At 40.0% G+C, this 25,571-nt stretch overlaps 1 protein-coding gene and 1 pseudogene across 1 annotated transcript in view; both read left to right on the top strand.

Moving 5' to 3' along the window:
• Positions 1-12,085: 12,085 nt before the first annotated feature.
• On the top strand, positions 12,086-12,204 carry LOC137658899 (5S ribosomal RNA; annotated as a pseudogene).
• An 11,899-nt stretch (positions 12,205-24,103) lies between these two features.
• The window catches only part of LOC137649367 (trichohyalin-like), a 145,184-nt gene continuing 143,716 nt past the window's right edge, over positions 24,104-25,571 (top strand). Inside the window, exon 1 of the mRNA XM_068382354.1 lies at positions 24,104-24,321. The gene's annotated coding sequence lies outside the window, so the exon portion shown is untranslated. The remainder of the gene's footprint in view (positions 24,322-25,571) is intronic.

A 25,571-nucleotide genomic window follows, 5' to 3' on the forward strand; every position in this document is an offset into this window, starting at 1 on the left:
AGGACTCAGGTTTGTGTAGTTAGGAAAATACAAGTCAATTTGAAAGTTGTAATATTTGAAACTAAATAGTCTACAGTCACTTCATTTTTTTCCCCTTCCAATTATTTTTATTCTGTATATATTTCTACTTCCTTATCAAAGTGAATAATAAAAGGTGAATACAAATGGTTTTCCATTACCTTATGTTTTTTTATTTTGTTACTTATATCTTTTGAGGAAGCTTCCAACATTCTATTGTCTGCAAAATACAGTAAAAAAAATGCCAGAGACCAAGAGGAACTTCTTTGAGTCACCACAAAATTAATTTGAATTAAGATCTTTGTTGATGGTTCTTCCTGGTAAACGATTTCTCCACTCACCTTATTTTACACAAAATTAAGTATCTGTTAGGCAGTCTCTAGGAAGTGGTTACATGGTAGCGAGAGAGAATCTTTTTATTGTTTAGAATTTTTATATTGAGGTCAAGTTGGCACTGTGGAGGATTGATTTAATATGATTGTTTACATTGATGATTTTATTTTACCAAATCCTTTAGAACAAGAGAAAAAGAAGTGGTTTAAAGGTCACTCATGAATGGCAGAGGCAAGGCAAGGCCCAAGAAACTGAACATATATACATATGACCAGTGCCCAAGCCTCCTATCCATCAAATTAGGACCAAAGAGGCCCAGGTAATAACTGCTGGCATAGCTGTGGCAGGCAAAGAAACAGGATCATCTGCTGCAGCATGCAAGGATTCATTGAGGGTTGCCCAATCATGTCACCTCTCTAGGTGGTATATCTAAAGAGAAGGTCAAAGAAATTGTCCTTTCCCATTTTTACGTAGAGTTGGTAAGCAACTGATCAGAATGATGTGTATGAATAGTGGTTTGATTTCATGTGTTGCTATTTTACTATTAATGTCAGTGATGAAAAGAAATATCAATATATTTTGCTTTCTGTTGGTCACAAGGGCCATGAACCATTCAAAAGTTGGAATGTGTCAAGTGAAGATAGATTATGAAACTTCAAATGTTGATGATCACACAGAAATGAGAATCTATTGATGATTTTACTGTATATAAAGAATGAAAAGTGAAGCCAATATGTATAAGTTCCTAGATAGTAATACAGTACAAGAGTTAAACAAATCCCATTCCATATGATGAAAGGTATTCTTTGGCCAAAAGAAAAAAATTAATTAAGAAAGGGAATGATTTAAAGCTTCATGATACAATTTTTTTTTTTTTTTGCTCAGATCCCTTGCAACTAGGCAGAGCACTAATATTTTTGTTCAGGGAGTCATTAATAGCGACTGTGAATATGTATAATAGGCCCATAGGTTCTTGTAAATTTTGTGGGACAAGTCATTTCATAAGGAAATGCCCTGCACATAACCAAAAGTGTAGTATTTGTGGAAAATTTAACCATTTTCACAAAGTGAATAAGAGCATTCCTTGATATAATTGCAAAAGGTCAAAATCACGTAATAGGTCTGAAGAAGATAAGAAAAGTAGTACAAGCTCTGAAAATAAGTAAATTCACCATGTAGAAGTGAATAATGATATATTAACTGTAGGGAAATACTTCTAATAATGACATAGGTGATATATGCGACTCAATCTTAGAGTAACTGAATGCAAAGCCAGAAAATATTAGATGTCATGTTAATTAAAATCAAAGCTGACAGTGAAGCAAATGGCACTGTCCCTGTAAGATGTCTTAAAGAAATGTACCCTGATGAGTTAAATTTTTGTCAAGGAGTAAAGCAAACTTTTGTGAGATTAGCTACTGCTAACGTCACATCTATTGAGCACATAGGGTATATTGATATACAATTGCAATTAGATAATGCTTATTGGTTTTATATACAAGTTTTTGCATGTGACAGGGATGGTCCTGCAATTCTATCATGTGGTTTATCAGAAAAAAAAATCGGAATTGTTGAGGTTTCTAAGATTAAGAATATTAGTGTTGTCAATAATTATAAAACATGTAATAGGGAAATCTCAAAGACTAATTTGGAATGAAAAAAAAAAAATATATTAAAAGAAATATTTCCTGTATGTTTTGTAGGTATTGGCCATTTCAAAAATAGATATGCTAATGTGGTAAAAGATAATGTAAATCCCATTGTATCACCAAATAAGTACCCCATACGGTTAAAAGACAAAATTTGTTGCAAGTTTAATAAAATTGAGAAATTAGGAGTCAATGTCCTGATGACAATAAATCTGACTGGATAAATTCTCTTGCATTTTCCAGAAAAGTATCTGGTAAGCTTAGAATATGTTTAGAGCTTAGAAATTTAAATAAAGCTATTAAAAGAACCTACCATAAATGTTGTACTATTGAAGAAATAAGTTACAAACTTGCTGGTGCTACTATATTTTCGAAGTTCGATGCCAAACATGGTTATTGGAGTATAGAATTAGATGATGAAAGTAGCAAGTTGTGTACTTTTATGGTCCTGCTGGTAAATATAATTTCTATAGATTACCTTTTGGTTTGTGTGATTCACAAGATATTCTCCAAAAGTATATGGATGAAATTGTAATGTAAGGCTGGAAAAGGGTTAATACATATTACAGATGATGTTACTGTATATGGAAAAACTGTTGAGTAGAATGAAGCCTTATAGACTTATGAGAGTCTCAAAGGAGTACAACTTGACGTTTCACTAAGAGGAATGTGGAATTCTGAAAGACAATATTGAATTTTATTGATTAATGTAGTCATGTGATGGTATGAAACTTGATTCCAGAAAGTATGATGACATTGGCAGTCTCCCACCCGTAAAGTAAAGCAGAGCCACAAAGCTTTCTATGGCTTGTTCAGTACTTAAGTACCTTTATACCACATTTGTCAGACAAGACATGTTTTAATACAACATCTCAAAGAAGATTCTGATTGGTTTCGAGAAAATGAACACAAACAAGCATTTAATTTGACATTAACATACTTTAACCCAAATAAGGCTGTTGAAATAGAGGTAGATGCCTCAATAAAAGGGTTAATGGTAGCATTAATTCAGTGTGGAAAGCCAATAACTTTTACCACGAGAGCATTAACTCCTACTGAGTCTAGATATCCTATTATAGAAAGGGAATTGTTAGCTGTTATTTGTTATTAGAGAAATTTCATACAATCTTTTATGGAAAATCAGTAAAATTTTATAGTGATCAGAAACCCATTGAGAATATCATTTAGAACCCATTAGGTTTACCCTCTCCAAGGTTACAAAGAATGCTGTTGAGGATTCAGCCACAAGATGTAAGGGTATTATTGTACTGTATACCAAAAAGGTAAAGAAAAGATTTATTGATTAAATCTCGTGTACAACCAACTATTGGTCCTAGCATAGAACTACAGTGGAGACTAGTAAGTCAACAACATGCTGTATTACCTGTTATATGTGAATAAATAAATGGTTGGCCTGAACATGCACAGTCCGTCCAAAGAATAATTCATTCATATTGGTCACCTGAGATAATACTTGTCAGTTAAAGCTCGTTTAATATATAATGGACACAGCCGAGTTATCTTAGAAAATTTCCAAAAGGAACTCTTAGATTATGTACATGCTGGTCAATTAGGTTTGATAAAATCTGAACTTTGAGCCAAATATAATATTTACTGATCTAACATGATGGCTGTTATTGAGAAATATGTTCAAGTCAGTGTTGTGTGTTCACAAAATTCCAAGAGTAATGGGAGAACCTATGTTTTCACATGAGTTATCTTCTCAACCACGGAGTATTCTTTCTAGTGATTTATTTGAATTAGATGGTCACTCTTATATATTGTTAGTTAATCATTACAGTACGACGCCTTTTGAACGTGGATGAAAACCTATTAATGAACATGTTTTTTCCTACGAGAAATTGTAAGATTTTATGTTTACATTGTGTTTAAAGTAAATTGTTTTCTGTAAAGAACGTAATAATAGAAAAGGCACAAAAATTAGCTAATCTAACATATTCAGTTATAGAGAAAAGTTCCAATAAAGTGATGATAGGAAAAACGTTCTGAAAAGTATTGTTTTACCATCTATTTTGTATGGAACAAATATTATAAATCTAACAGAAACTGAAATAGAGAAACTACAAAGAATAAAGAATGGGGTATACAGGAAGATTTTAGGTGCCACTAAAAGCACAGCTAATACTACTCTAAGAGGGGAGATAGGTGCATCTTCTATGAAAGCAAGGGTGATGGATGGGAAGCTGCAGTACTTAAATCGTACCCGGAATGGAAAGAAGGAAATACTGAAAATAATTATCCAGGATATTCAAGAAAAAGAAGGAAGATGGTGGAAACAACCTGCAAAGTATTTGGAAGAATTAAGTTTAGGCATAAGACAAATAAGAAGAATGAACAAGGCAGAAATAAAGACGGAAACCAGAAAGTGGGATACTGAAAAGTGGAAAGAAGAAATAGAAAGTAAAGTGAGCTTAGAAATATATAGAACGTGGAAGAAAGAAATTAAAGAAGAGTTAATTTATGACAATACATTTGCTTCAGTGATATTTTTTAGAGCAAGAACTAATACGTTAAAACTAAATATTGTAAATAGACACAATGGGGGGAATGTAAACTGTAATTTTTGTGAAAATGAGGAGGAAGATTTGATACATTTTTTGTTATTTTGCCAGGAATATAGAAAAGAAAGGAATGAAGTAATTGAGCTACAACAACCATATGACGAAGACCCAAAGAAAATAGTAGGATTATTTTTATTTAGTGAAACAAATATAGAAAAGAAAAAAGAAGTATTAAACATAATGTGGAAGAAAAGACAAAACAGTACAAGAAAATAAGCGTTAGAGGCGCCGTTGTAAAGGCTATGCCTCACCCCAGATTCCCAGAACCTGAACCTGAGAACGTTTCCGATCCTGTATTTACATTGTTCGAACCAGTTGCAGTATTTATATCCTTTATGAATGACACATTTAATAATTGCCAAATATTCCATATATAATCATGTTAAGGTGGGTATAATCCTTGTAAATAATATTGGTTGTGTGAAACCAATAACAATTTTCCCTTGTTTTCGGTAATGGTTTTGGTTTCCCTCCCTTGTGTCTGTCATATGTATAATTATCTACCTCTTCTCTTTGTTTTGTGAGTTTTTTCGTTGAGACTAATTTTCTGTATCAATTGATTGATATTTCATGCCTGTATCATTAATGTTTTTTTTTATTAAATTGATTTTGATAATGAAAAGAACCGTGTGACCTTCACAGACACAAAGCTGCGTTACTGCATGCTTCTCAATCCGTTTGTCTTTTTCCCTAGTGTTGTTGTTTTTAGTTACGAGTATTGAGGTATGTCATTAAAGGAAGAACCTTTGGCCTTCAGTCATCACCAGCATCTAGTAATGAGGTGACTAGGTTTAGTAAAGATATAATGCAATTACTTTTGCTTACTGATAAAGCATGTATATTTTTGTGACACATCGCTGGCTACCGTTCACTTTAGGACAGTTAACTCAATACTAGCTTATACATATAGATTCAATCCTTGATATATGCCAATGCAGGTGTGTCCCAGGGACCTGCGGCTTCAATAATTGTCTTAGTTCTAAGACAATAGCTGAATACATGTGAAACTAACTGAATCCAGGTGGATTTATGTATACTTCCTAAACTGGTACGCAAATTCATAAATTGGTATGTACTCCTTTACTGGTTTGTATACTAATGGACTGGTACCATTTTTCAAAGAAGGAATTAGCTTTTCATGTGATATCAAAGGAAGCGACATTCATTTCCCCAGAGCGATTTTAGGTAAAACAATTACTGTACACATTTGCAAACGACTTCGACTGGTTAACTTAACACCTTGATTATTGATAAGATGACAACCAATTTGTTTTTCCACGTTCAGTATCATTAAGGGTGTGTTAATTTATCCTCGTTCGTTATCTTTATTTATCTTTTCGAATTTTATCTATCTTTTGCAGAATTTATTTTTTGTTACCCCTTCAACGTTTTCCAATTATTTTATCCTTTGCATGATTTATTTTAGTTACCCGTTTCCCGTTTTCCAATTATATCGATTGTTCCAATGCTCATAGATTTCCATGGCGCAATCTGTGATGTCTGTGAAATATTTGGTGGTTCCTATGTCCTTAAGCATTGTATTCTAGGATGAAGTATTCGCTAATTGGGTCTTTTCTGTTTGGTGGTCGCCACTAATTTCTAACCAGATTTTCATCAGTAGTACAGTTTTTGGTGCTGAATATGAATATGACATTCATTTTTTCGAGAAATAAAAAAACTGTTGCAAAATAGGCAAATTTAATGTGAGGAAAGTATAATATTCATTGACCATGGAACTGAGATATGTCCAATAATATTATTTTAAACATCTTCATTTCTATTTCGCTTTCTCCACATATATTCACACATATGAATCAAGCATTTGACGGTGAGTACCGCAGTGTTTTTTATTTCTGTTTTAAGGAGTGCCATGTACTCTCAATTTCTTGCATGTGCGCTCCACTGATTGGATCCACAAAATTTTCTGAATGATTCACTGTATGGTGAATATAGTTGTAGCCTTCTAGTTTTTCTATGTTTTTGTAAGCAGCCCATTTGTCACTTATTATTTTACTGCCTAGCTTTAGATTTTTTTTTATACAGGTCAAAAGAGTTTCTTCGTCCCGTTTTTCAACAGCATACAAAAAGACTTCCTTTGTTTTCTTACAAATACCACCGAATACCCATTGTTGTGGCAGCATTCTTCCTTTTTCATATTTTCTTTTGCTGAAGCAAGTTTCGTCAGTTTCAACTGTCATTCCCTGTCCCCCCGATAGGCGTATTAGCGGCAAGTAGAGATGAGGCACATACCTGAAGAGATTATGGATTTATGGATAATGTAAAGATAATCACCTCCTAGTCCTATGTTAGGTTAGGTAAGGTAAGTTTGGTTAGGTTAGTTTAATTAAGAAAGTAAAATTTGTTATTTGAATGGGGGTTCGCCCCCCTGGTTAGGAGATAATGGTTAGAAGGTTAGGTTAGGTTAGGTAAGCTAGGTTAGGTTAGTTTGATTAGGTTAGGTTAACATACTTCTCTTAAGTAATTGTTGAAATCAACTGTAGTAGTGTGACTTATTTTCAATTCGTCCTTACAAAATTTAATGCTGGAATACTCTTTTGCCCATGAATAAATGAAGAGGATGATTTTCTTTAATGGAATGGAACTGCCATCAAGCCAAGTGTTTTTTCTTACTGAAACTTTCTCACAACTAGCTCTCTTGTAGCAAATCCACCTTACACTTTCATTTGTCTTTTTAATTATCATCTGATGTTTCTTTTTACACAGTTTCTCATTTTCTATTATATTGAATCTCTGTAGAAATGTAACTGCATCTTCTTCCGTTAAAATGTTGGTAAACAACCACTGTAAGTTGTAGTTAATATTCATCGCATCCACTGTTATCTCAAACCTACCACGGTTATTTCAAACATACCACGTCACACCTGACTGACTGTATTGTTACGCCCGTTAATTACTATCGCTTGATTAATGCGTGTTGAAAAGTAGTGCACAATAAATCCTCTTTTTGTACAACTATCTTTCATTTCTCTTGAAAATAAATGTCATATTCGTATTCAGCACTAAAAACTGTTTGTTCCGTAACCGAAATACAAACCACGCTATTTACATTGGGGGTTTACCTTTTAGCGCAGCTGAAATGGCAAGCCATTAGAATTTAACGAGGGTGTATTACCCCCGCGCTAGTTAGCGGGGGGGGGGGGTAGGGGAGTGGTAGCTAGCTACCCCTCCCCCCCTCACACACAGATGAATGCTCACTTTCACTTTTGGCTCGGACTGTGACAGACGTCTCTGTCTTGGTCCTCTCTTGGCAGTCATTGTTTGTTTTGTCTTTACTTAATCACTTACTTTTCTTTTACTCAATATAGGCCTATATGTAAACATGTTTTCCTGTTTGTATATATATTTGAGTATAGAAATCAGTAAGTTTCCTTTTCAGATTTGTGTGTGTAGTGTACGATATCTACGTGGTGTCCTCGGCAGTTAGGCCTCCACGGCGTAATTTTATGGGTGGCGATCGAGTTTGACTTCGGTCTTTCTCTCTCTCTCTCTCTCTTGAGGTCGTTCACCCTTTTACTACGTGTTACTACGCCCTTGTAGCTTCCTTTCCGTGTGGGGGGGTTGCTACTCCGTACGTTTGTCTCAATTAGTTTATGAATCTAATTGTAGATGTTTTTTTTCAGCTTGTAGAACGATTCCTTTCTGGGTTTTTGTTCTTTCATTAGTGTTCATTCATTTTTAAATTACATAATTACATAATTTCATAATTATAATTGTTATACAGTAATTCTGTTTTGGTTACAGCTCTCCTTCCGTGAGTGTAAGTGGTTGTGAGGGCACGTGCCTGTTGTGTAATTCTTGTTTCCTTTCCCTCGGGATTCCTCTTTGGAGCCTTCCCGGGGGAATGAATGTGTACTAATGATTTTTTTTTTTTCTTTTTTTTTACAGTTACCGATCTAGTTCGTTTCTGTAATATGGCAACGGTGTGAGCTGTCTTGTTGAGGCCTGGGGATTCAGCTGTTGCTGCCTCCCCCCTTGTATTTTCGTCAGGGGCGTGTCTCCTTCTACTGGAAGTACTCCCGTGACGACGGACAGCTCTCCAGTTCATTTTAGAACTCTCAGGAGGCTTGCCTCCTTGGGCGGGTAACTTTCCTTCCGAGGGAAGTTTTTCCTGTCCAGGCTTGAGTTTTTCTCCTTTTGGGGGGTTCTTCTCTTGCCTTTTTTTTCGTGCGCCTATGCTCTTGGTGCTGAGCGGTCACACCTGCAGTTTCGCTCAAGGGGTTGGGCAACTGCAGGAGCTCCTCTTCGGAGGATTGCTCCTTTTAGGTCACTGGCTGACCAGTCTCTTCTACGAAGTGTTTCTCTTTCGTTCCCCAGAGAGTGCACTCATAGAGACTCCTCTTCGGAGGATTCTTCTGCTGCTGTTGCTGTTGGCCTCCCTCGCCGTAAGGCCCACCGTCCGCCTCGTCGTAAGGGCCTCTCATCTCCCTATAAGGGTACTAAGAGGCACCTTTTTGAATCTCCGTTTGCAGCCTACAACTCCTTTTTCTCGATCTTCCGCCTTGGTGCAGATGGACAGCAGTCTGATCTCGTCTTCCGACGGGCAACGGTCTTCCCGACGGACAACGGTCTTCCAACGGACATCAGTCTCCCGGCGGACAGGCTACGGTCTTCCGATGGACATCTGTCTCCCGACGGACAACGTTCCCTTCGGGGCAAAGGGTTGCCTCCCACGGGGGTTCTTCCCTTGCGTGTCAGGGTTCCCCTGCGCGCCCTTCTGCTGTGTTCTCTCCTGCTCCTGCTCATCAGCGCTTCCTGATCGCTACCGCTCTCCTTTCGCCAGCGCTCTCCTTCTCGTCAGCGCTCTCATGATGATCATCCCTTCTGTTCCTGTTGGTTCCTGTTACGCGCCCTTTGCGCCCACGTTCGCCCTCACGATCTAGAACTTCGGTTCAGGTCTGGGTCTAGGACTCTTCTTCTATGCGCAGGCTTCCACGCGTTGCCTTCTGCTCGTCAGCGATCATCAGCTCGCCAGCGATCACCTGCTCGCCAGCGTTCACCTGCTCGCCAGCGCGCACAGGCGATTTTAGTATCGCCTATTCAACAGCGTTCTACACGTCAGCGATCACCTGTCTCTCGGCGATCTCCGGATCGCCCGCGTGTGTTACAGCCGGCACGCCAACGTTCTCCAACACTTCTGAAGGAACATGGTTCGCCAGCTACTAGCTCGCCATCGCCCACCTGCGCATGCTGCTCGCCATCGCGCGATCGATTGCGCGATCGCCCACCTGCGCATGCTGCTCGCCATCGCGCGATCGCCCACCTGCGCATGCTGCTCGCCATCGCGCGATCGGCCACCTGCGGATGCTGCTCGCCATCGCGCGATCGCCCACCTGCGCATGCTGCTCGCCATCGCGCGATCGCCCACCTGCGCATGCTGCCCGCCATCGCTCGCCAACGCGTCGACATGCCACAACGCGCCATTGCCAACCTGCGCGTTAGCGCTCACCAGCTCACCACCGATCGCCTGTTGATCCATATCGCCAGCGGTCTTCCTCGCCCATGCGGCAGCGCGTTTCCTCGCCATCGCGCTGACGCTTGCGTTCGCCGCCTCGGACTCGCGCTCATTCACCTGCCCACCCTCGCGACCGTTCGCCTGCGCGCCCGCGCAACCGCTTGCCCGCGCGATCATTCGCCTGCACGCCCACGTGCCCACACGCCCACGTGCCTGCACGTCTATGTTCATGCGCGTCCGCGCACATGCTCTCCAATGTTCGCCCGCGCGCGAACCGACGGTGTTCCGTTGCGCGAACCGACGGTGTTCCATCGCTCGAACCTACAGTATTTCTTCGCACGAACGTCGGCTTAATTCTTGCAGTATCCATTGCTCTCGCCCTTCCTACCACGCTCGCCCTCCTTCTGCGTTCCTTCGCTCACCTTCGTTTGCGTGACCGCGCTTGGGCGCTTCCACGTTCGCCCACGCGGAAATCTTTGAATTACCATCGCGCGAGCTCCAGGGCGATTGCGACCACGATTCCCATTGGGGTTTTCGCAGCATGGCCAGCCTGGCGAGTTCTTCTGGAGCGTATTTCCAGAACACGGCCTCACCCCGTAAACGCAGAGCATGGCACTTGCAAGAATAGGAAGAAACTTCAGGGAGGTCTGAGCAACACTCCTCTTTCCAGAACCTGGGTTAGCCCTTCCCCGTCATTCCCTGGAAGGATTTTTGGCGGGGGTGGCTTTCCGTTCGAGATTTCTCCATCGGCCAAGGGGTGACTGCTTACCCCTTCCTCTTGGGGCTTACCAGGTCCTTTCCCTCCTCGGTTACGGCCCGAGGTTTGGTTCAAGGATGCTACAGGAAGATCATGGGTACTTTCCTCCTCTCGAGCTCAGGCACCTTGGCCTTTCGTCGTTAAGTATCTAACTTGCGGACAAGCTCGATGTTGTACCATCTGGACGCGCTGACTGAGGGCTTTCTTCGGGTGTCTCATCTGTGGAGGTCGATGACCTCAGACACCCTTCCGTCCTTGAGAAGAGTTTGTTTGTGCCCAAGGACAGACACTTAGACAGCGGCTGTGCGGAGGAAATCGACTTCCGTTTTCACTCCTCCAAGGCGCTTTCTTCCAGACTCTGCAGGGCTCCAGCGCCCTTTTCTTTCAACCACGTCGGCCTAAGTTATCGGCTACGACAACTGGGACAAGGTGTCCAATTGCAGTTTCCTCCTGTCAGGAACAGATGGCACGGGAGGCTCCTCCGGGGGGGCATAGTCCTAAAAGGAGCGGCAGAGTTCACGAACTCTAGGATTGCAGGTTTCTCGCTGGGAGGATGCTTAAGGTTACTCATCCGGATGACAGCTTCCCGATGCCCATTCCCGCACAATCTCTGTGATCAGCCAAGGATATCGCGCCTGCCGTCTCTGTCAGCGAATTCAGTGTCTCTGAACCTCTATGCCTTAGCGTCGGCAAGAGTTGCCCGGTTGGGCAGAATGATCCATACCTTAGGCGAAGGTCCTCCATAGGATCATCGACGGCTTCACCCCCGGCCTCTTCAGTCGATCCTTTCTTGTAAGGAAGGATCTGAGAGGGGAGTTCCGTAGTCGACCTCTCAGCCCTGATCAAGTTTGTCGAACAAACTTCGGCCAGCGTAGAACAGCAGAATCGATCAGACTGGTAACGAGGCGACAGGACTCCTTAAACCCTGGATCGGAAGGACGGGTACTTTCAGTTTCCATTCCATCCATCTTCCAGGGAGCTCGTGGAATTCAGCCTAGACTGCAAGTATTCCTGCTTATGATGCAGTGTGGCTATCCCGCCGTGGTATAGCAGGTTTTTTTCCCCAGAGAACTCTCCCTGCTTTCCTCATGGCCGCTCAGGTGCAGGCTTCCGCTTTTTGGAGGTCTGGTCAACTCCGGTAGGCTCGGGTTCGACCTTCTTCAGCGCCGGGACAAGCTTCCGGATGCTTACCATGAGTGTGGGTTCATGGTATTTTGCTTGGAGCCTTCTCTTCTTCTGCCTCAACATCTGGAGTATCTGGCCATGATATTGAGTCAACGGCCTTACCACGTTGGAAACCCCGCTTCTCGTCCGTCCAGCGAGGTTAAGCAACGTCGGTTCTGGTCGGTACTTGGATGGATGACCACCTGGGGACGCCAGATTCTGTTGCCACATCCTCCGAGCCTTCCTTTCAGTTGACTGTGGCAAGACTGAGGAGAGTCGCAGTACCTGTTCTCAGTCAAGCAGAGCTTTCAGCCCTACCTTGGAACGTTTCCTAGTTCTCCTTTCCTCATTGACCCGTCTATAGTCCGAACGGTCGCCTCAGGATAAGTTCCATGTGGGGCGGTCCAAGTTCCGGTGGTTTCAGGCAACGTTTAACCGGACTTCCTGGCCCCTATGGGACCAGCGGAACTATTAGACCTGCAATGGGTGTTGACCTATGGAACCTCTTGATGGTAGTGGATATTCTCGTCCTTTCCCCACATTCTTGATGCTGTTCTCGGACTCGTCAAAGGAAAAGGGGGGGGGGGGCATGTTCCGGTCCAGGCCTATGGTCAAGACCTGAAGGATACCTCTCCATCATTCAGGCAGGCTTAGGGGCCGTAGTCTGGCCCCTCTACAGATCCTACAGCTCCTGCCGAGTCGCCCCGTGCGCGTCGACTTCATGATTCTGGCGTGTTCTAACCAGCAGGGGACGCATTTTCACACCTTCACATCTTGCAGTAGAGATACCTGGATGATTGAGATTATCTCAATACCACCATCGGCTCTCTCATTCCAGGCAGAGGAATGTTCTCTCTGACTATCCGAGCAGAGCCTCGTAGAGAGAGTGTACCTGGGGGTCTTTGACCTTGAGTAACCAGCAAGTCCTGGTCTGGGGGACCTGATCGCGACAGCTTGGAACCTCAAGCTTCCGCTGTTCTTCCCCTCCAGTCTCGGACCCCAAGACTCTGGCAAGATGCATTCCGGTGATGGTGGGACAACTTCGACGCCTGCGTCTTCCCTCCTTTTTGTCTGTGGACAATGGGTCTCAACAAGACCAGGTTGTCTGTCAACCTTTCAATGGGAGAGCTCCACTGGGACTATGCGCAGAACGGTTTCTGGACCCTCTGCTTCCCCTGACGGAACTCACGGGAGAGCTTCTCCCACGGCACAGACTACTCAAACAACCACACTGCAACATCTCTCCCGAACCGGGGCGTCGCTTCGGCTTCATGCCTGGAGACACTACGCCTCCTCCTCAAGAAGAGACAATCCGCGACAGTCGCGGTACGGAGGTCGCGTCATCTGAGATAGTCATCCGCAGGGGTCTTCCAGGCAAAGTGAAGTGTCTTCGGTGGTTGGTGCCGTGGGAGATATACCTCTTCCCTTGAGGCCTCTTCTCCAGCAATAACGGGCTTATTGCCTTTCGGCGGGAGGAAACTCCTTTCCGCTCTCGGCAATGAAGCCTGTCGCTCAGCCTTTCCCTGACCTTCAGGCTGAAAGGAATAACTTTTTCCTGCCCGCTGGATCTTTCCTTGCTCATGCGAAGCTACGATCGTCCCTGCCCTAGTCGGAGGAAGACCTCCAACTTGGAGCATGGCTCGGACTTTTAGTCCTTTAAGAGATCTTCTCAAGACCCTTTACGACAGGCCTCGGATTGTATTCCGCCTTGGGTCTCCTGCTCACTCTGGCCACGGCCAGTGTGTAAGCAATCTTCTTGGTCTCGTACGACTCCGCCCTTTCTAAGGAAGAGGGGAAGGCAACATTCAGGTTCGCTCCTGAGTTGTTGGCTAGACTCAGAATCTGGGGGTCCCGGCCCTTCGGTCCAATTCCTTCAAGATTTCGAGTCTCCATTCTGTATCTGATGTCCCAAGACCTTCTCTTTCTTGCCAGTAAAGGAATCGAGAGGTTAGCTTTGGGTACAGCTGCAGTTTGTCCTCAGTTGCAGCCGATTTGGGAGCACAAGGAGGACACGGGGGAGAGTCACCAGTATACCTCTTCAGCCCGGACTCAAGGACATTCATCTCGACCTGTCTCCAGACCCTCCCCCGTCACGTCGCCCTACAGCACGATGTTAGATACATCGCAACGTCCCTCGCCTTCGAGTAATACTACTCTGTGACGCAGGTGCTACAAGCAGGAGTCTGGAAGCGTCTAATGACCTTCGCAGCCCGCTTCCTGCAGGGCGTGACCCACAGGAGTCTCGATACGTTTTCTATCGCTCTGTGGTAGCTACACAACAGCTGGTCTAACCTCAGGCTCCTTTTTGGACAGGTAGCAGAAGGTTGAGGGCATTGTTATCAGGTTTTAGTCTGCATGAACGAAAGAAGTATGTCTGGCCCTTATTTCTTTCTTCATCATCCCCTCTACGGGGAAGCAGCATCCTGGTCTCTGCATAGCTGACCTCGAACGTCTGCAGGTAAACCATGCTTCCTTGTGTTCTGAGTATTGAGTCAATACTGTCGCGTCCCCCATACCCTAACGAGGTGGTGTTGGGAACGTCCTAACCCAGAGTTCCTTCTGGAACTCCAGGTCAACTGCCTAGGACGGGTCACACTTCTTCCTTCACACACAAGCTTATGTAGGCCACACGGTTCCTTGCGGAGCAAGGAACTTGTGAGGTGCAGGGACTCCTTTTCTCGAGTGCGACTCACTCGGATTCTGAGTCCCCGGGTAAAGCCAAAGCCAGTATGGCTGGGGACTTTCCACCCTACCTAATGGGTAAGTCACCCAATGTAAATAGCGTGGTTTGTATTTCGGTTACGGAACAAATGACAAATTCGAAGATAATTTGTATTTTTCCTAACCATACAAACCTTAGCTATTTACACATATTTGCCCGCCAGCCCTGTCCCCCAAGACAAGTCCTGCCTCTAAGTGAAAGTGAGCATTCATCTGTGTGTGAGGGGGGGGAGGGGTAGCTAGCTACCACTCCCCTACCCCCCCCCCCCCCCGCTAACTAGCGCGGGGGTAATACACCCTCGTTAAATTCTAATGGCTCGCCATTTCACCTGCGCTAAAAGGTAAACTCCCAATGTAAATAGCTAAGGTTTGTATGGTTAGGAAAAATACAAATTATCTTCGAATTTGTCATATTAATGATAAAAATTTGGTCAAGAATTAGTGGCGACCACCAAACAGAAAAGATCCCGCCAATTTCTAATTTAACCCAAACAGTCAAACATGCCTGCAGTTTTTTTTTTTTTTTTTTTTTTTTTTTTTTTTTTTTTTTTTTTATTCCCCATAAGCCGTTTTGCCCGTTGTGCGCTAGGCCAACTTGAGTTTTTTCTTTAGTGGACGTTTGTTACTGTCAGGTTTTTTTTTTTTCTCTCTCCAGTAATGTCACGTTACTTGCATCATACTTCGTTTTTAGTAACCTTAATAATTGTCTGGTGTTAGAAGGTTAATTTTGTTTTATTTTGCGTAATTTTTTTATTTTATAGGCTGTTAGACTAACCATTATGTTCATGGAATAACCACATGTCATGTTGTGTTAAATGTTATTCCCGTCCTATTTCACTTTACTTATGATTTCATAGGCTTTTTATTATTAACCTTTTTCTTATAAGCTACAGTTTTTCATCCTTTAGATGGCAAATCTTGCTAAGTTAGCCTAACAAAGATCGTGTACATTTTGTAAATAAATGTATCATCATCATCATTATCAGCCATTACTAGTCCACTGCAGAACAAAGGCCTCAGACATGTCCCTCCACTTGCATCTGTTTATGGTCTTTCTGTGCCTGTCTACTCCCGCGAACTTCCCTAGTTCGTCGATCCATCATCTTCCTTCCTCTGCTTATTTTACAATCTTTAAGGACCCATTCTGTTATTCATAATGTCCATCTATCATCTGTCATTCTCATTATACAGTATATCCTGCCCATGTCCATTTCTTTTTTTTTTTTACAAGTTGTTAGACTACTCTATCCTCATCTTTAGTTTGCTCTCGTATCCATGTTGCTCACATTTTCTTTGGCTTAGTGTCATTTTCATCATTACTCTTTCCATAGCTCTTTGAGTTGTAATTACCTTAATATCTAATGCTTAAGTAAGGCTCAAGTTTCTGATGCTTAAGTTAATACTGGTAGGACCGTCTCATTGAATACTTTTCTTTTAGAGAAAGTGTCATTTTACGTTTTATATATAACCTTATTTTGTTTATCAAATGCACTCCATCCCATGCTTGATCGTCTTTTAATTTCGGTCTTGTGTCCTGGAGAAACACTTGCTGTATGTCTTATGTCCGTATATGCATTAACAATCTCCAGAGGCTCGTTCATAATTCTTATCTGTTGTCTCTGCATTTACATTGAACATTATCTTAGTTTTACTCATATTAATTTTCAGTCCTACATTTCGGTGTTCTCTTCAAATCTTCTATCATCTTTTGTAATTCCTCCCATGATTCACCAAACTCTCCTGTCATCTGCAATTCTTAAATTGTTAAGATATTCCGTATTAATATTAATTCCTACATTTTCCCATTGAAATTTTTAAAGACTTCTTCTCTACATGCTGTGAATAATTTAGGAGACAGGGGGTCTCCCTGCCTAACTCCTTTCTCAGTCGAAATTTTCTCGTGTATGTGTAGGATATCTTAAAGTGACCATTGATTTTAACTAAACTCCTTTCCCTGATTTTATAAATTTTACAAAAGGGTACTAAGAGTCTGAATTAAATTGTCAGGTAAACCTTTGAAATTACCGGTAATTATATGAACTCCTTTAGGGGTGTTTTGTCCTATTGGTAATGTCTGCCAGTTCTAGGAATGTTGATTCCTGGTCTTATGATTCCGGTTATTTTATTCCCGGTAAGTTAAGTCCCAGTACAGTATTGTTAATTCCTTGTATTGTTAATTCCCTAGTGATGTTCATCATACAACTGGTTAGTGAGTAAATAATGAGCTCCTGGTAAAATTTCAGTGGTTTTAACCCATGGAAAAGTAGTTTTAAGTAAATGATCTATTGACTTGTTTATCCAAGTAAATCTTGCAAAGGTCTCTCATGTAAATTCCATTTATGAATAGGAAAAAGAAGCGTTATTTACTTTTGTCAATTACATGTCCAATAATTTTTTATTTATAAGCATTTGTCATATGCTTTTTGTAAACGTAAATTAAATCATTTCGAGTTTCTTTCCTGTATTATTATTATTATTATTATTATTATTATTATTATTATTATTATTATTATTATTATTAGTTAAACTACAACCCTAGTTGGAGAAGCAAGATGCTATAAGCCCAAGGGCTCCAACAGGGAAAACTAGCCCAGTGAGGAAAAGAAATAAATAAACAATATAAGAAGTAATGAACAATTGAAATATTTTAAAACATTAAAACATATTTCATATATAAACTATAAAAAGACTTATGTAAGCCAGTTCAACATAACATTTGCTGCAAGATTGAACTTTCGAAGTTCTACGGATTCAACAACCCGATTAGGAAGATCATTCTACAACTTGATCACAGCTGGAATAAAACTCCTAGAATACTGCGTAGTATTGAGCCTCATGCTGGAGAAGGCCTGGTTATTAGAATTAACTGCATACCTTGTATTACGAACAGGTTGGAAGTATCCGGGTAGATCTGAATGTAAAGGATGGTCAGAATTATAAAAAATCTTATGCAACCTACACAATGAACTAATCGAGCGACGGTGCCAGAAATTATCTAGATCAAGAATAAGAAACTTAAAAGACGGTAAGTTCCTGTTCTACAAATTGAGATGAGAATCAGCAGCTGAAGACCAGACAGGAGAACAATACTCGAAACAAGGTAGAATGAAATAATTAAAACACGTTTTCAGGATAGATTGATAACCGAAAATCTTAAGACTTTCTCAATAAGGCAGTTTTTTTGTGCAATTGAAGAAGACAGACCTAATGACATTGTGTTTCTCAAAAGTAAATTTGCTGCCGAGAATCACACCTAAAGATTTATAAGAATCATACAAAGTTAAAGAAATATTATCAATGCTGAGATCCGGATGTTGAGGAGCCACTGTCCTTGACCTACTTACAATCATACTTTGAGTTTTGTTAGGATTCAACTTCATGCCCCATAATTTGCACCATGCACTAATTTTAGATAAATCTCTATTAAGGGATTCATCAACCCCAGATCTACATTCAGGGGATGGAATTGATGCAAAGAGAGTAGCATCATCTGCATATGTAACAAGCTTGTTTTCTAGGCCAAACCACATGTCATGTGTATATAGTACGAAAAGTAATGGGCCAAGAACACTACCCTGAGGAACACCAGTTATCACATTCCTATAATCACTATGGTGCCCATCAACAACAACAATTTTCCAATCTATTATTCAGAACATTCAATAATGATGCTAAGAAACGACCCACCCACTCCCAACTGTTGAGTTTGAAAACAAGGGCCTCATGATTAACACAGTCAAAGGAAGCATTGAAATCAGGGCTAATCATATGAACTTCCTGACCACAATCAAAAGATTTCTGTACAGCATTGGGGATTTTAAGAAGGGCATAAGAGGCTCAGAGGCCTTTACGAAAACCAAATTGCAAACTAGGGAACAGATGTTTACCTTCAGCAAACCTATTAAGACGTTTGGCCAAAATGCGTTCAAAAACTTTACATGATATGGGAGTTATGGAAATTGGGCGTTAATCAGTTGGACTTGAGCTACCACAAACATATTTACATTATGGTGTAACATTACCAATTCTCCAACAAGTGCTAAAGGCTCCTCTTCTGGTTTAACTTGCGCAAAATAACAGATAACTTTGGAGCTAAGAAATCTGCAGTCTTTATAAAAAACGAACGAAAAATACTATTTGGGTCTACACCTACATAAGCATCAAGGTCCATCAAAAGAACTTTAATTTCACGAGATCGAAAAGTTAAACTAGTTAGTTTAGCATCAGGAAAACAGGGAGGAAGATCAAGTTTCTCATTAAACTGCTTACTGTCTGAATGGTAGGAGTCATGGTTAAACACTGGCTGGCTATAAAGATTTATTTTCTTTAATTTAATTTCTAAATAAGGAATTGCCTATGCAAATACATGTTGGCTAAAAAATCTGGAATCAAACTACCGGGAATCAAATAACCAGAACCGGAATAAAAAAGCGGGGAATTAACATACCGGTTACCGTCTCTGCCTGTGATCGCCAGACTGGGGTTCGAGTACCGCTCAAACTCGTTAGTTCCTTTATTGTGGAGCCTCACCATCCTTATGAGGTGAGGATGGGGTGGAGTTGGCAAACCTATAGGAGCCATTGCCTGGCCCTCCCTGGTCCTAGCTTTGGTGGTGAGGGGTCTTGGGCGGTGATCATATGTATATGGTCAGTGTCCAGGGGTCTGTCCTGCTTGCTGAGGCAGTATCACACTGTCCCTTGCCTCTGCCATTCATGAGCGGTCTTTATAGACTTATTTTGGATTTAGGAAATCAAAATATTCATGTCTGAAACTATTCTATCCAGAAGATTTTCTATTAAAGAAAGTAAATCTCAGATGGTTATTTGTAAACATAAAATAACAAGTGTCTTTTGTATTTTTTTTTTTTAAATTTCTGTGCCGCTGAAGTGAACAACCCTGGTTCAAAGGTGAGGTCCTTGGGTAAACTATTGAGCACCTTAATCCATACAGTACTGCTCTTCCTCGGTCTTTTCCGTTATTGCCTTTACTCTAATAATTATTGTTCAGCAGTCTCATTTGGGATTCGCTATCTTGTGCTAGATGTGCCGCCTAAACATTGAGGTGGCATCCAGGCATTGGTACGACGGTTGGTGAACTGTAACGTTGCAGTTCCTAAACTGTCAGCATGGGATTATTGGCGCTCCAGTCCCCAGGTTAGGATCTGGATACCTGTTACTGGCAAACCTCCCTTGAATACTTTTTCCACACTAGAATATGATTTTTTTCCCATAAAGGGTATTGTCATTCAGTTAAATGAATTATTGATAGTGTTTGCAATTCACGAAATAGTGAAAATTGGCCACCATACAGTGCTGCTGAATTTAGAATTTTTGCAATTGCTTGGGGCTTTGAACATATAACAGTTAGTCATTACCCACAAAACAGTAGATTTGCTGAAAGTGTGGTTGGAGTGGTAAAATCAGTGCTTAAAAAACAAAGCAGTCTGGTAGTGATCCTCAGATGGCTTTGGTGTGCTTGCCCGGCTGACGTTCTGGCGAGTCTATTCAGAGGATACTGAAACCAGACACCTTCAACCTTTACCCTCGTCGTAGTAGCTTAAACCTGTTGATAACAGAATACCCACGCAGGTCTGAATTGTTATATAGAAGATTAGAGTAGTCTACGTTCTAATTTGCCTTAAAGATATGTTATTTATGTTTGAAGATAAAGAATTTCTGTAAATAGTACAGTGGTAACGTGTTCGTCTAGCATTCGCATGGCAGCAGATCGATCACCGCCCAGGACCGTGAGTTCATGCTTTTTACTGGCGAAGCCGCTGCTGTGGTTGTGCTTGCCCAGCTGACGTTCTGGTGAGCATCTATTATGATGGAAGTGGAACTGAAACCAGACACCTTTTATTAACATTCCCTCTATTATAATGGACATGTAAGTAATGGACTTCCAGAATTATTTCCAGATAGGAAAGTTTTAGTACAGGAAACTAATTAATCATTCTTGGGTACCAGGAACAATTACAGAGAAATGTATTAAGCCTACAATTTTAATAGAATTATCAAATAGAAGTTAAGTTGGGAGAAATAGATATTTCATTATAAAAATAAGTCCAGATGGTATTACTAAATAGTATTTCAGTAAAGATGTATTGTGTGACAATACTGCATTTGCATTTCAATTTGTTAAAAATATTCTAAAAATGTAAAGATGTTAACAATTATTTAGATATACCTTCACGCTTTATCTTTTCTATTCTTATTTATCCCTTCAATGATATATTTTTAGCTACCCCAATTTCCGTTTTCCAATCCATCCTTCATTGATCATTTCAAGTTCGATGCTGGCAGGCAAGATTTCCAAAGCATTGCCTTTGATCTCTGTATGAGAGATTCTATGATTCCTGTTTCCCTAAGCATCATACAGTATTCTAGGATGAATTATTTACTAATCTTGAATGTAAATTGTACATTAATATATATATATATATATATATATATATATATATATATATATATATATATATATATATATACTGTATATACTTCTTAATTTAGAGTGTGTGGCAGTTTAGGACCTCTTCCGATTTTTCATTTTCATACAATTATTGGGTATGTAAGACAGTTAGGTTATATTTGCAGCTATGTTCCTCTTGGAGCCGTAAGATTACTCGTATTCTCTACAGACACCATTCAAGACGTCTGCTTCTAGAGATTAATTCCAATTTTTGGATATGACATGGCACCTCAAGTTTGCGTAGTCCTAGACATCCGATGCATCTATGCCTTCACCTGTGAGAACTACATCATCATCATCATCATCATCATCTCCTACGCCTGTTGAGGCAAAGGGCCTCTGTTAGATTTCGCCAGCCGTCGATATCTAGTGCTTTTAATTCAATACATCTTTGTTCATCATCTGCTTCATGCTTCTTAGTCCTCAGCCATGTAGGCCTGGGTCTTACCACTTCTAGTGTCTTGTGGAGCCCAGTTTAACGTTTGGTGAACTAATCTCTCTTGGGGAGTGCGAAGAGTATGTCCAAACCATCTCCGTCTACCCCTCACCTTGATCTCATTCACATATGACACTCGAGTTATCTCTCTTATAGTTTCATTTCTAATTCTGTCCTACCATTTAACACCCAATTTTCTTCTGAGGTTTTTTTTTTCTCAAATCTACACTCGTCTGTTAAGCATGCAGCTCGTTTAAAACAGCCCATTTGAATTTCAACTATGGTAACAAGAACAATCCTCTCTAACTTGTCTCCCTTTTAGCTTAATATTGTCTCAGTGCCATGCGGCAGATCGAATGTTGTTAGCCCTGATGCCCCGTCCTATGAGTGACCATCATAAACATCTTCGTGCATTCTGCCAACTGAAGAACACTTTAAACCTGTGGAATGGATGCGGAAGGGTTCCACATCTGACATCCTCGCTGAGAAATAAGATCACAAGTCACTGGGACGGAGGTCAAACGACGACTTAAATCCGGAAACTTACATACCCTCTGGAAATTCAGAAAGCTCAAAAAATACATGTGTGTCGACCAAGGTGTCTCTGTGGCCATCCCCCCCCCACCCCTAGCTGAATAAATGTTTGATTAATTTATATTTAGGTATGTTCTTGTTTTATCTGGCTTTCTTTCATTCTACCTTGTTTTGAGTATTGTTCTCCTGTCTGGTGTTCAGCTGGTGATTCTCATCTTAATTTGTTGGACAGAAACTTACGGTCTATTAAATTTCTTATTCCTGGTCTAGATATTAATCTTTGGCACCGTCGTTCAATTAGTTCATTATGCATGTTGCATAAGATTTTTCATAACTCTGACCATCCTTTACATTCAGATCTCCCTGGACAATTCTATCTTGTTCGTAATACTAGGCAGGCAGTTAATTCTAATAGCCAGGCCTTCTCCATCATGATGCTCAATACTACACAGTATTCTAGAAGTTTTATTTCAGCTGTTACCAAGTTGTGGAATGATCTTCCTAATCGGGTAGTTGAATCAGTAGAACTTCAAAAGTTCAAAGTTGGAGCAAATTTCTTTATGTTGACTAGGCTGACATGAGTGTTTTTATAGTTTATATATGACATATCTGTTTTTGACGTTGTTAATAGTTTATATAGGACATATCTGTTTTGACGTTGTTACTGTTGTAGAATGATTTATTGTTAACTTGTTCTCATCATTTATTTATTTCCTTATTTCCTTTCCTCACTGGGCTATTTTTTCCTATTGGAGCCGTTGGGCTTATAGCATCTTGCTTTTCCACCTGGGGTTGCAGCTTGGCTAGTAATAATAATAATACTGTAATAATAATAATGAACATTTGGGCGTGCATGTGTAAGGTTCTGTAACCTTAATGATCATTTATTGTTGAAAGGCTATTTGTGTTATACTATATTCAATGTTTCCTATAACCTTAATGATAATTGTTATTAGGTTATTCATGTCATATTTCATTTTTTTTTTCGATAACGTTAAATGCCATTTATTTTTAAAGGCTATTTGTGTTTATTTATTTCTTTTTTGTAACCTCAATATCACTTTCGCTTCCTATTTCATTTACTGTTTTGACTAATCTATTGTTTATGGAATAGCCTACTCGCTTGTTCCTTTAGTCTTTTGTAAGTTATTCCCATTATATTTCAACTTTTTTTTTCACGAAACCTTTGATTATGAGCTACAGTTTTTCATAATTTAGCCTTGCACATTTTTTAAGGTAGACTTACAAAGGTCGTGTAAGTTTTGTGAATAAATGCATAGCATGGGTTGAACTGATAATTGATTTGAGATAATTAAGAGTTTAAATTGAATGATCTGGAATACCTTCTTGAAAATAATTGTATAAACGTCTTTGGTTGTTTATAGACTTGAGTTAATGTCTCAGGGAAAATATAAATATTCATATGCCCCAAACTATTTTATTCAGATGATTTTTGAGTTAATGGAACTAATCTCAAATGGTTTTGTTGTAAACTTACGACTATGAGTGTCGTTCATTATTTTGTGTCCTAAAGTGGTTCCTACAAATAAGCTTTAAAACACCTTAACTCATACAGTACTGTCCACCTCCCTCACACTCCTGCGTTATTGTCTTTAATTATTGTTCAGCACTCAGTTGAGGTGTACTATCCCGTGCGAGGTGTAGCGTCTGAGGTGGTATTGGTACTGATAAAACAAAATAGAATAATCTCCTTATTGTGTGACAGATTACGAAATAGTGCAGTTTTCCGATCTTTTGGCGCTCCAGAAATAGTGGGATTAGAGTAGTAAATCACAAATACTGTACTGCGATTGACATGATCGTCCTAAAACAATGTCCTGCTAGTGTGGGCACAAACTTCAAAGGGAAAGGGAAAAAAAAAGATGAAAGGGTATAGAAAAATAAGTAGAAACCTGATCCTGGAGGAACAGAATTTTACCTGATTATTGGATCTTTTCTTCAGATGTGATGTCACACCAAAGATGATTAATGGCCGAGAGAAGAACAATTCGAAAACGATTGAAGCAGAAAGAAGGAAGAGGCGGGGAGAGCTGAAACCTGTGCAGAAACTTTGATTCAAATAAGTGTAGAATCCAGAACTGTGGTGAAGAAGAGGAAACGAAAAGGAACAATGAAGAGGCCACATTGAGATCTCTCTCCATCAATAGCAGCTTTAAAGCAGTAAGGTATGAAAGTTTTAAATGGGTAAACAATATGCTTCTACCTGTGTACCCAAGCCGTCAAAAATGACGTCTAAATATTTAGATAGTTATGTACACACATGCACACACAGATTTAACCCTTCTTAACCCCCTCTGGTTCGGCAGTTTGTGGGAGAATGTGGCTTCCGAGTGTTCCTCTCTGGGTACCCGCCTTTCACCGGGAAATGACTTTTCTCTTACTCTAAGCATGACGGGAAATATATATATATATATATATATATATATATATATATATACTATATATATATATACATATATATATATATACATACATATACATATATATATGTATATATATACATATATATATATATTTATATATACATACATATATATATACATACACACAGTATACATACATGTACTGTATATATATATATATATATATATATATATATATATATATATATATATATATATATATATATATATATATAGTCAGGCACTTGCTCTGTATTATATAGGGAAGATTTGGCATTACTTTTAATTACATGCACAGAAATATATATACATATCCACATATATAATTAAGGAATAAACATACAGTAGCTGCCCTGTATAACTCAATTACCCATTAATAAGATTTTGTGCGTAGATAATACATTAATGATTGGATTTTCAAAACCATGCACATACAGGAGGCAACATTTTGTCTAATTTTGGAACCTGTATTCAATGTGCGTATTGATTCTAGTGACTTGCAACTACCTCTCTCTGCCTCCTACGTTCGAATCTAGTAGAATTAGCATAGCTGTCTCTAGTGTGACAGCGCCGCGTCTCTTAAAATGAACATGGTCGGCAAATAAACGTTACTTTCCGTTTTGATTGGTTTGTCGTTACTATGTATAGGCTACTTAAGAAATGAGGTATGAATATCTCTAATACGACTTTCCACGCGAATATTCTTGTCACTCATAGAGGGAATCTTATGTCTATGGAATAATATGTTTTATCAATAGTGGTAACTAAATTGAAAACCTGCCATTTGAACTTACTGCTGCTCAGGTTTTTGTATTTTCCGATGACCTGATTTGCGTGGGAATATTAAATAAATAGTAGTCTATATGAATGGCATATTGATATTAAAGTTTATTGGGCTTATATCATGATAAAATATAAATACTCTCGCAGACGCTGAGTTTTAATAGGACACTTGCCTTTACGATGTTTTTCATATTATATTCCAGATTAATGATGATATTGATAATAATGCT

The sequence above is a fragment of the Palaemon carinicauda genome, chromosome 1, assembly GCF_036898095.1.
Source record: "Palaemon carinicauda isolate YSFRI2023 chromosome 1, ASM3689809v2, whole genome shotgun sequence".
NCBI lineage: Eukaryota > Metazoa > Arthropoda > Malacostraca > Decapoda > Palaemonidae > Palaemon > Palaemon carinicauda.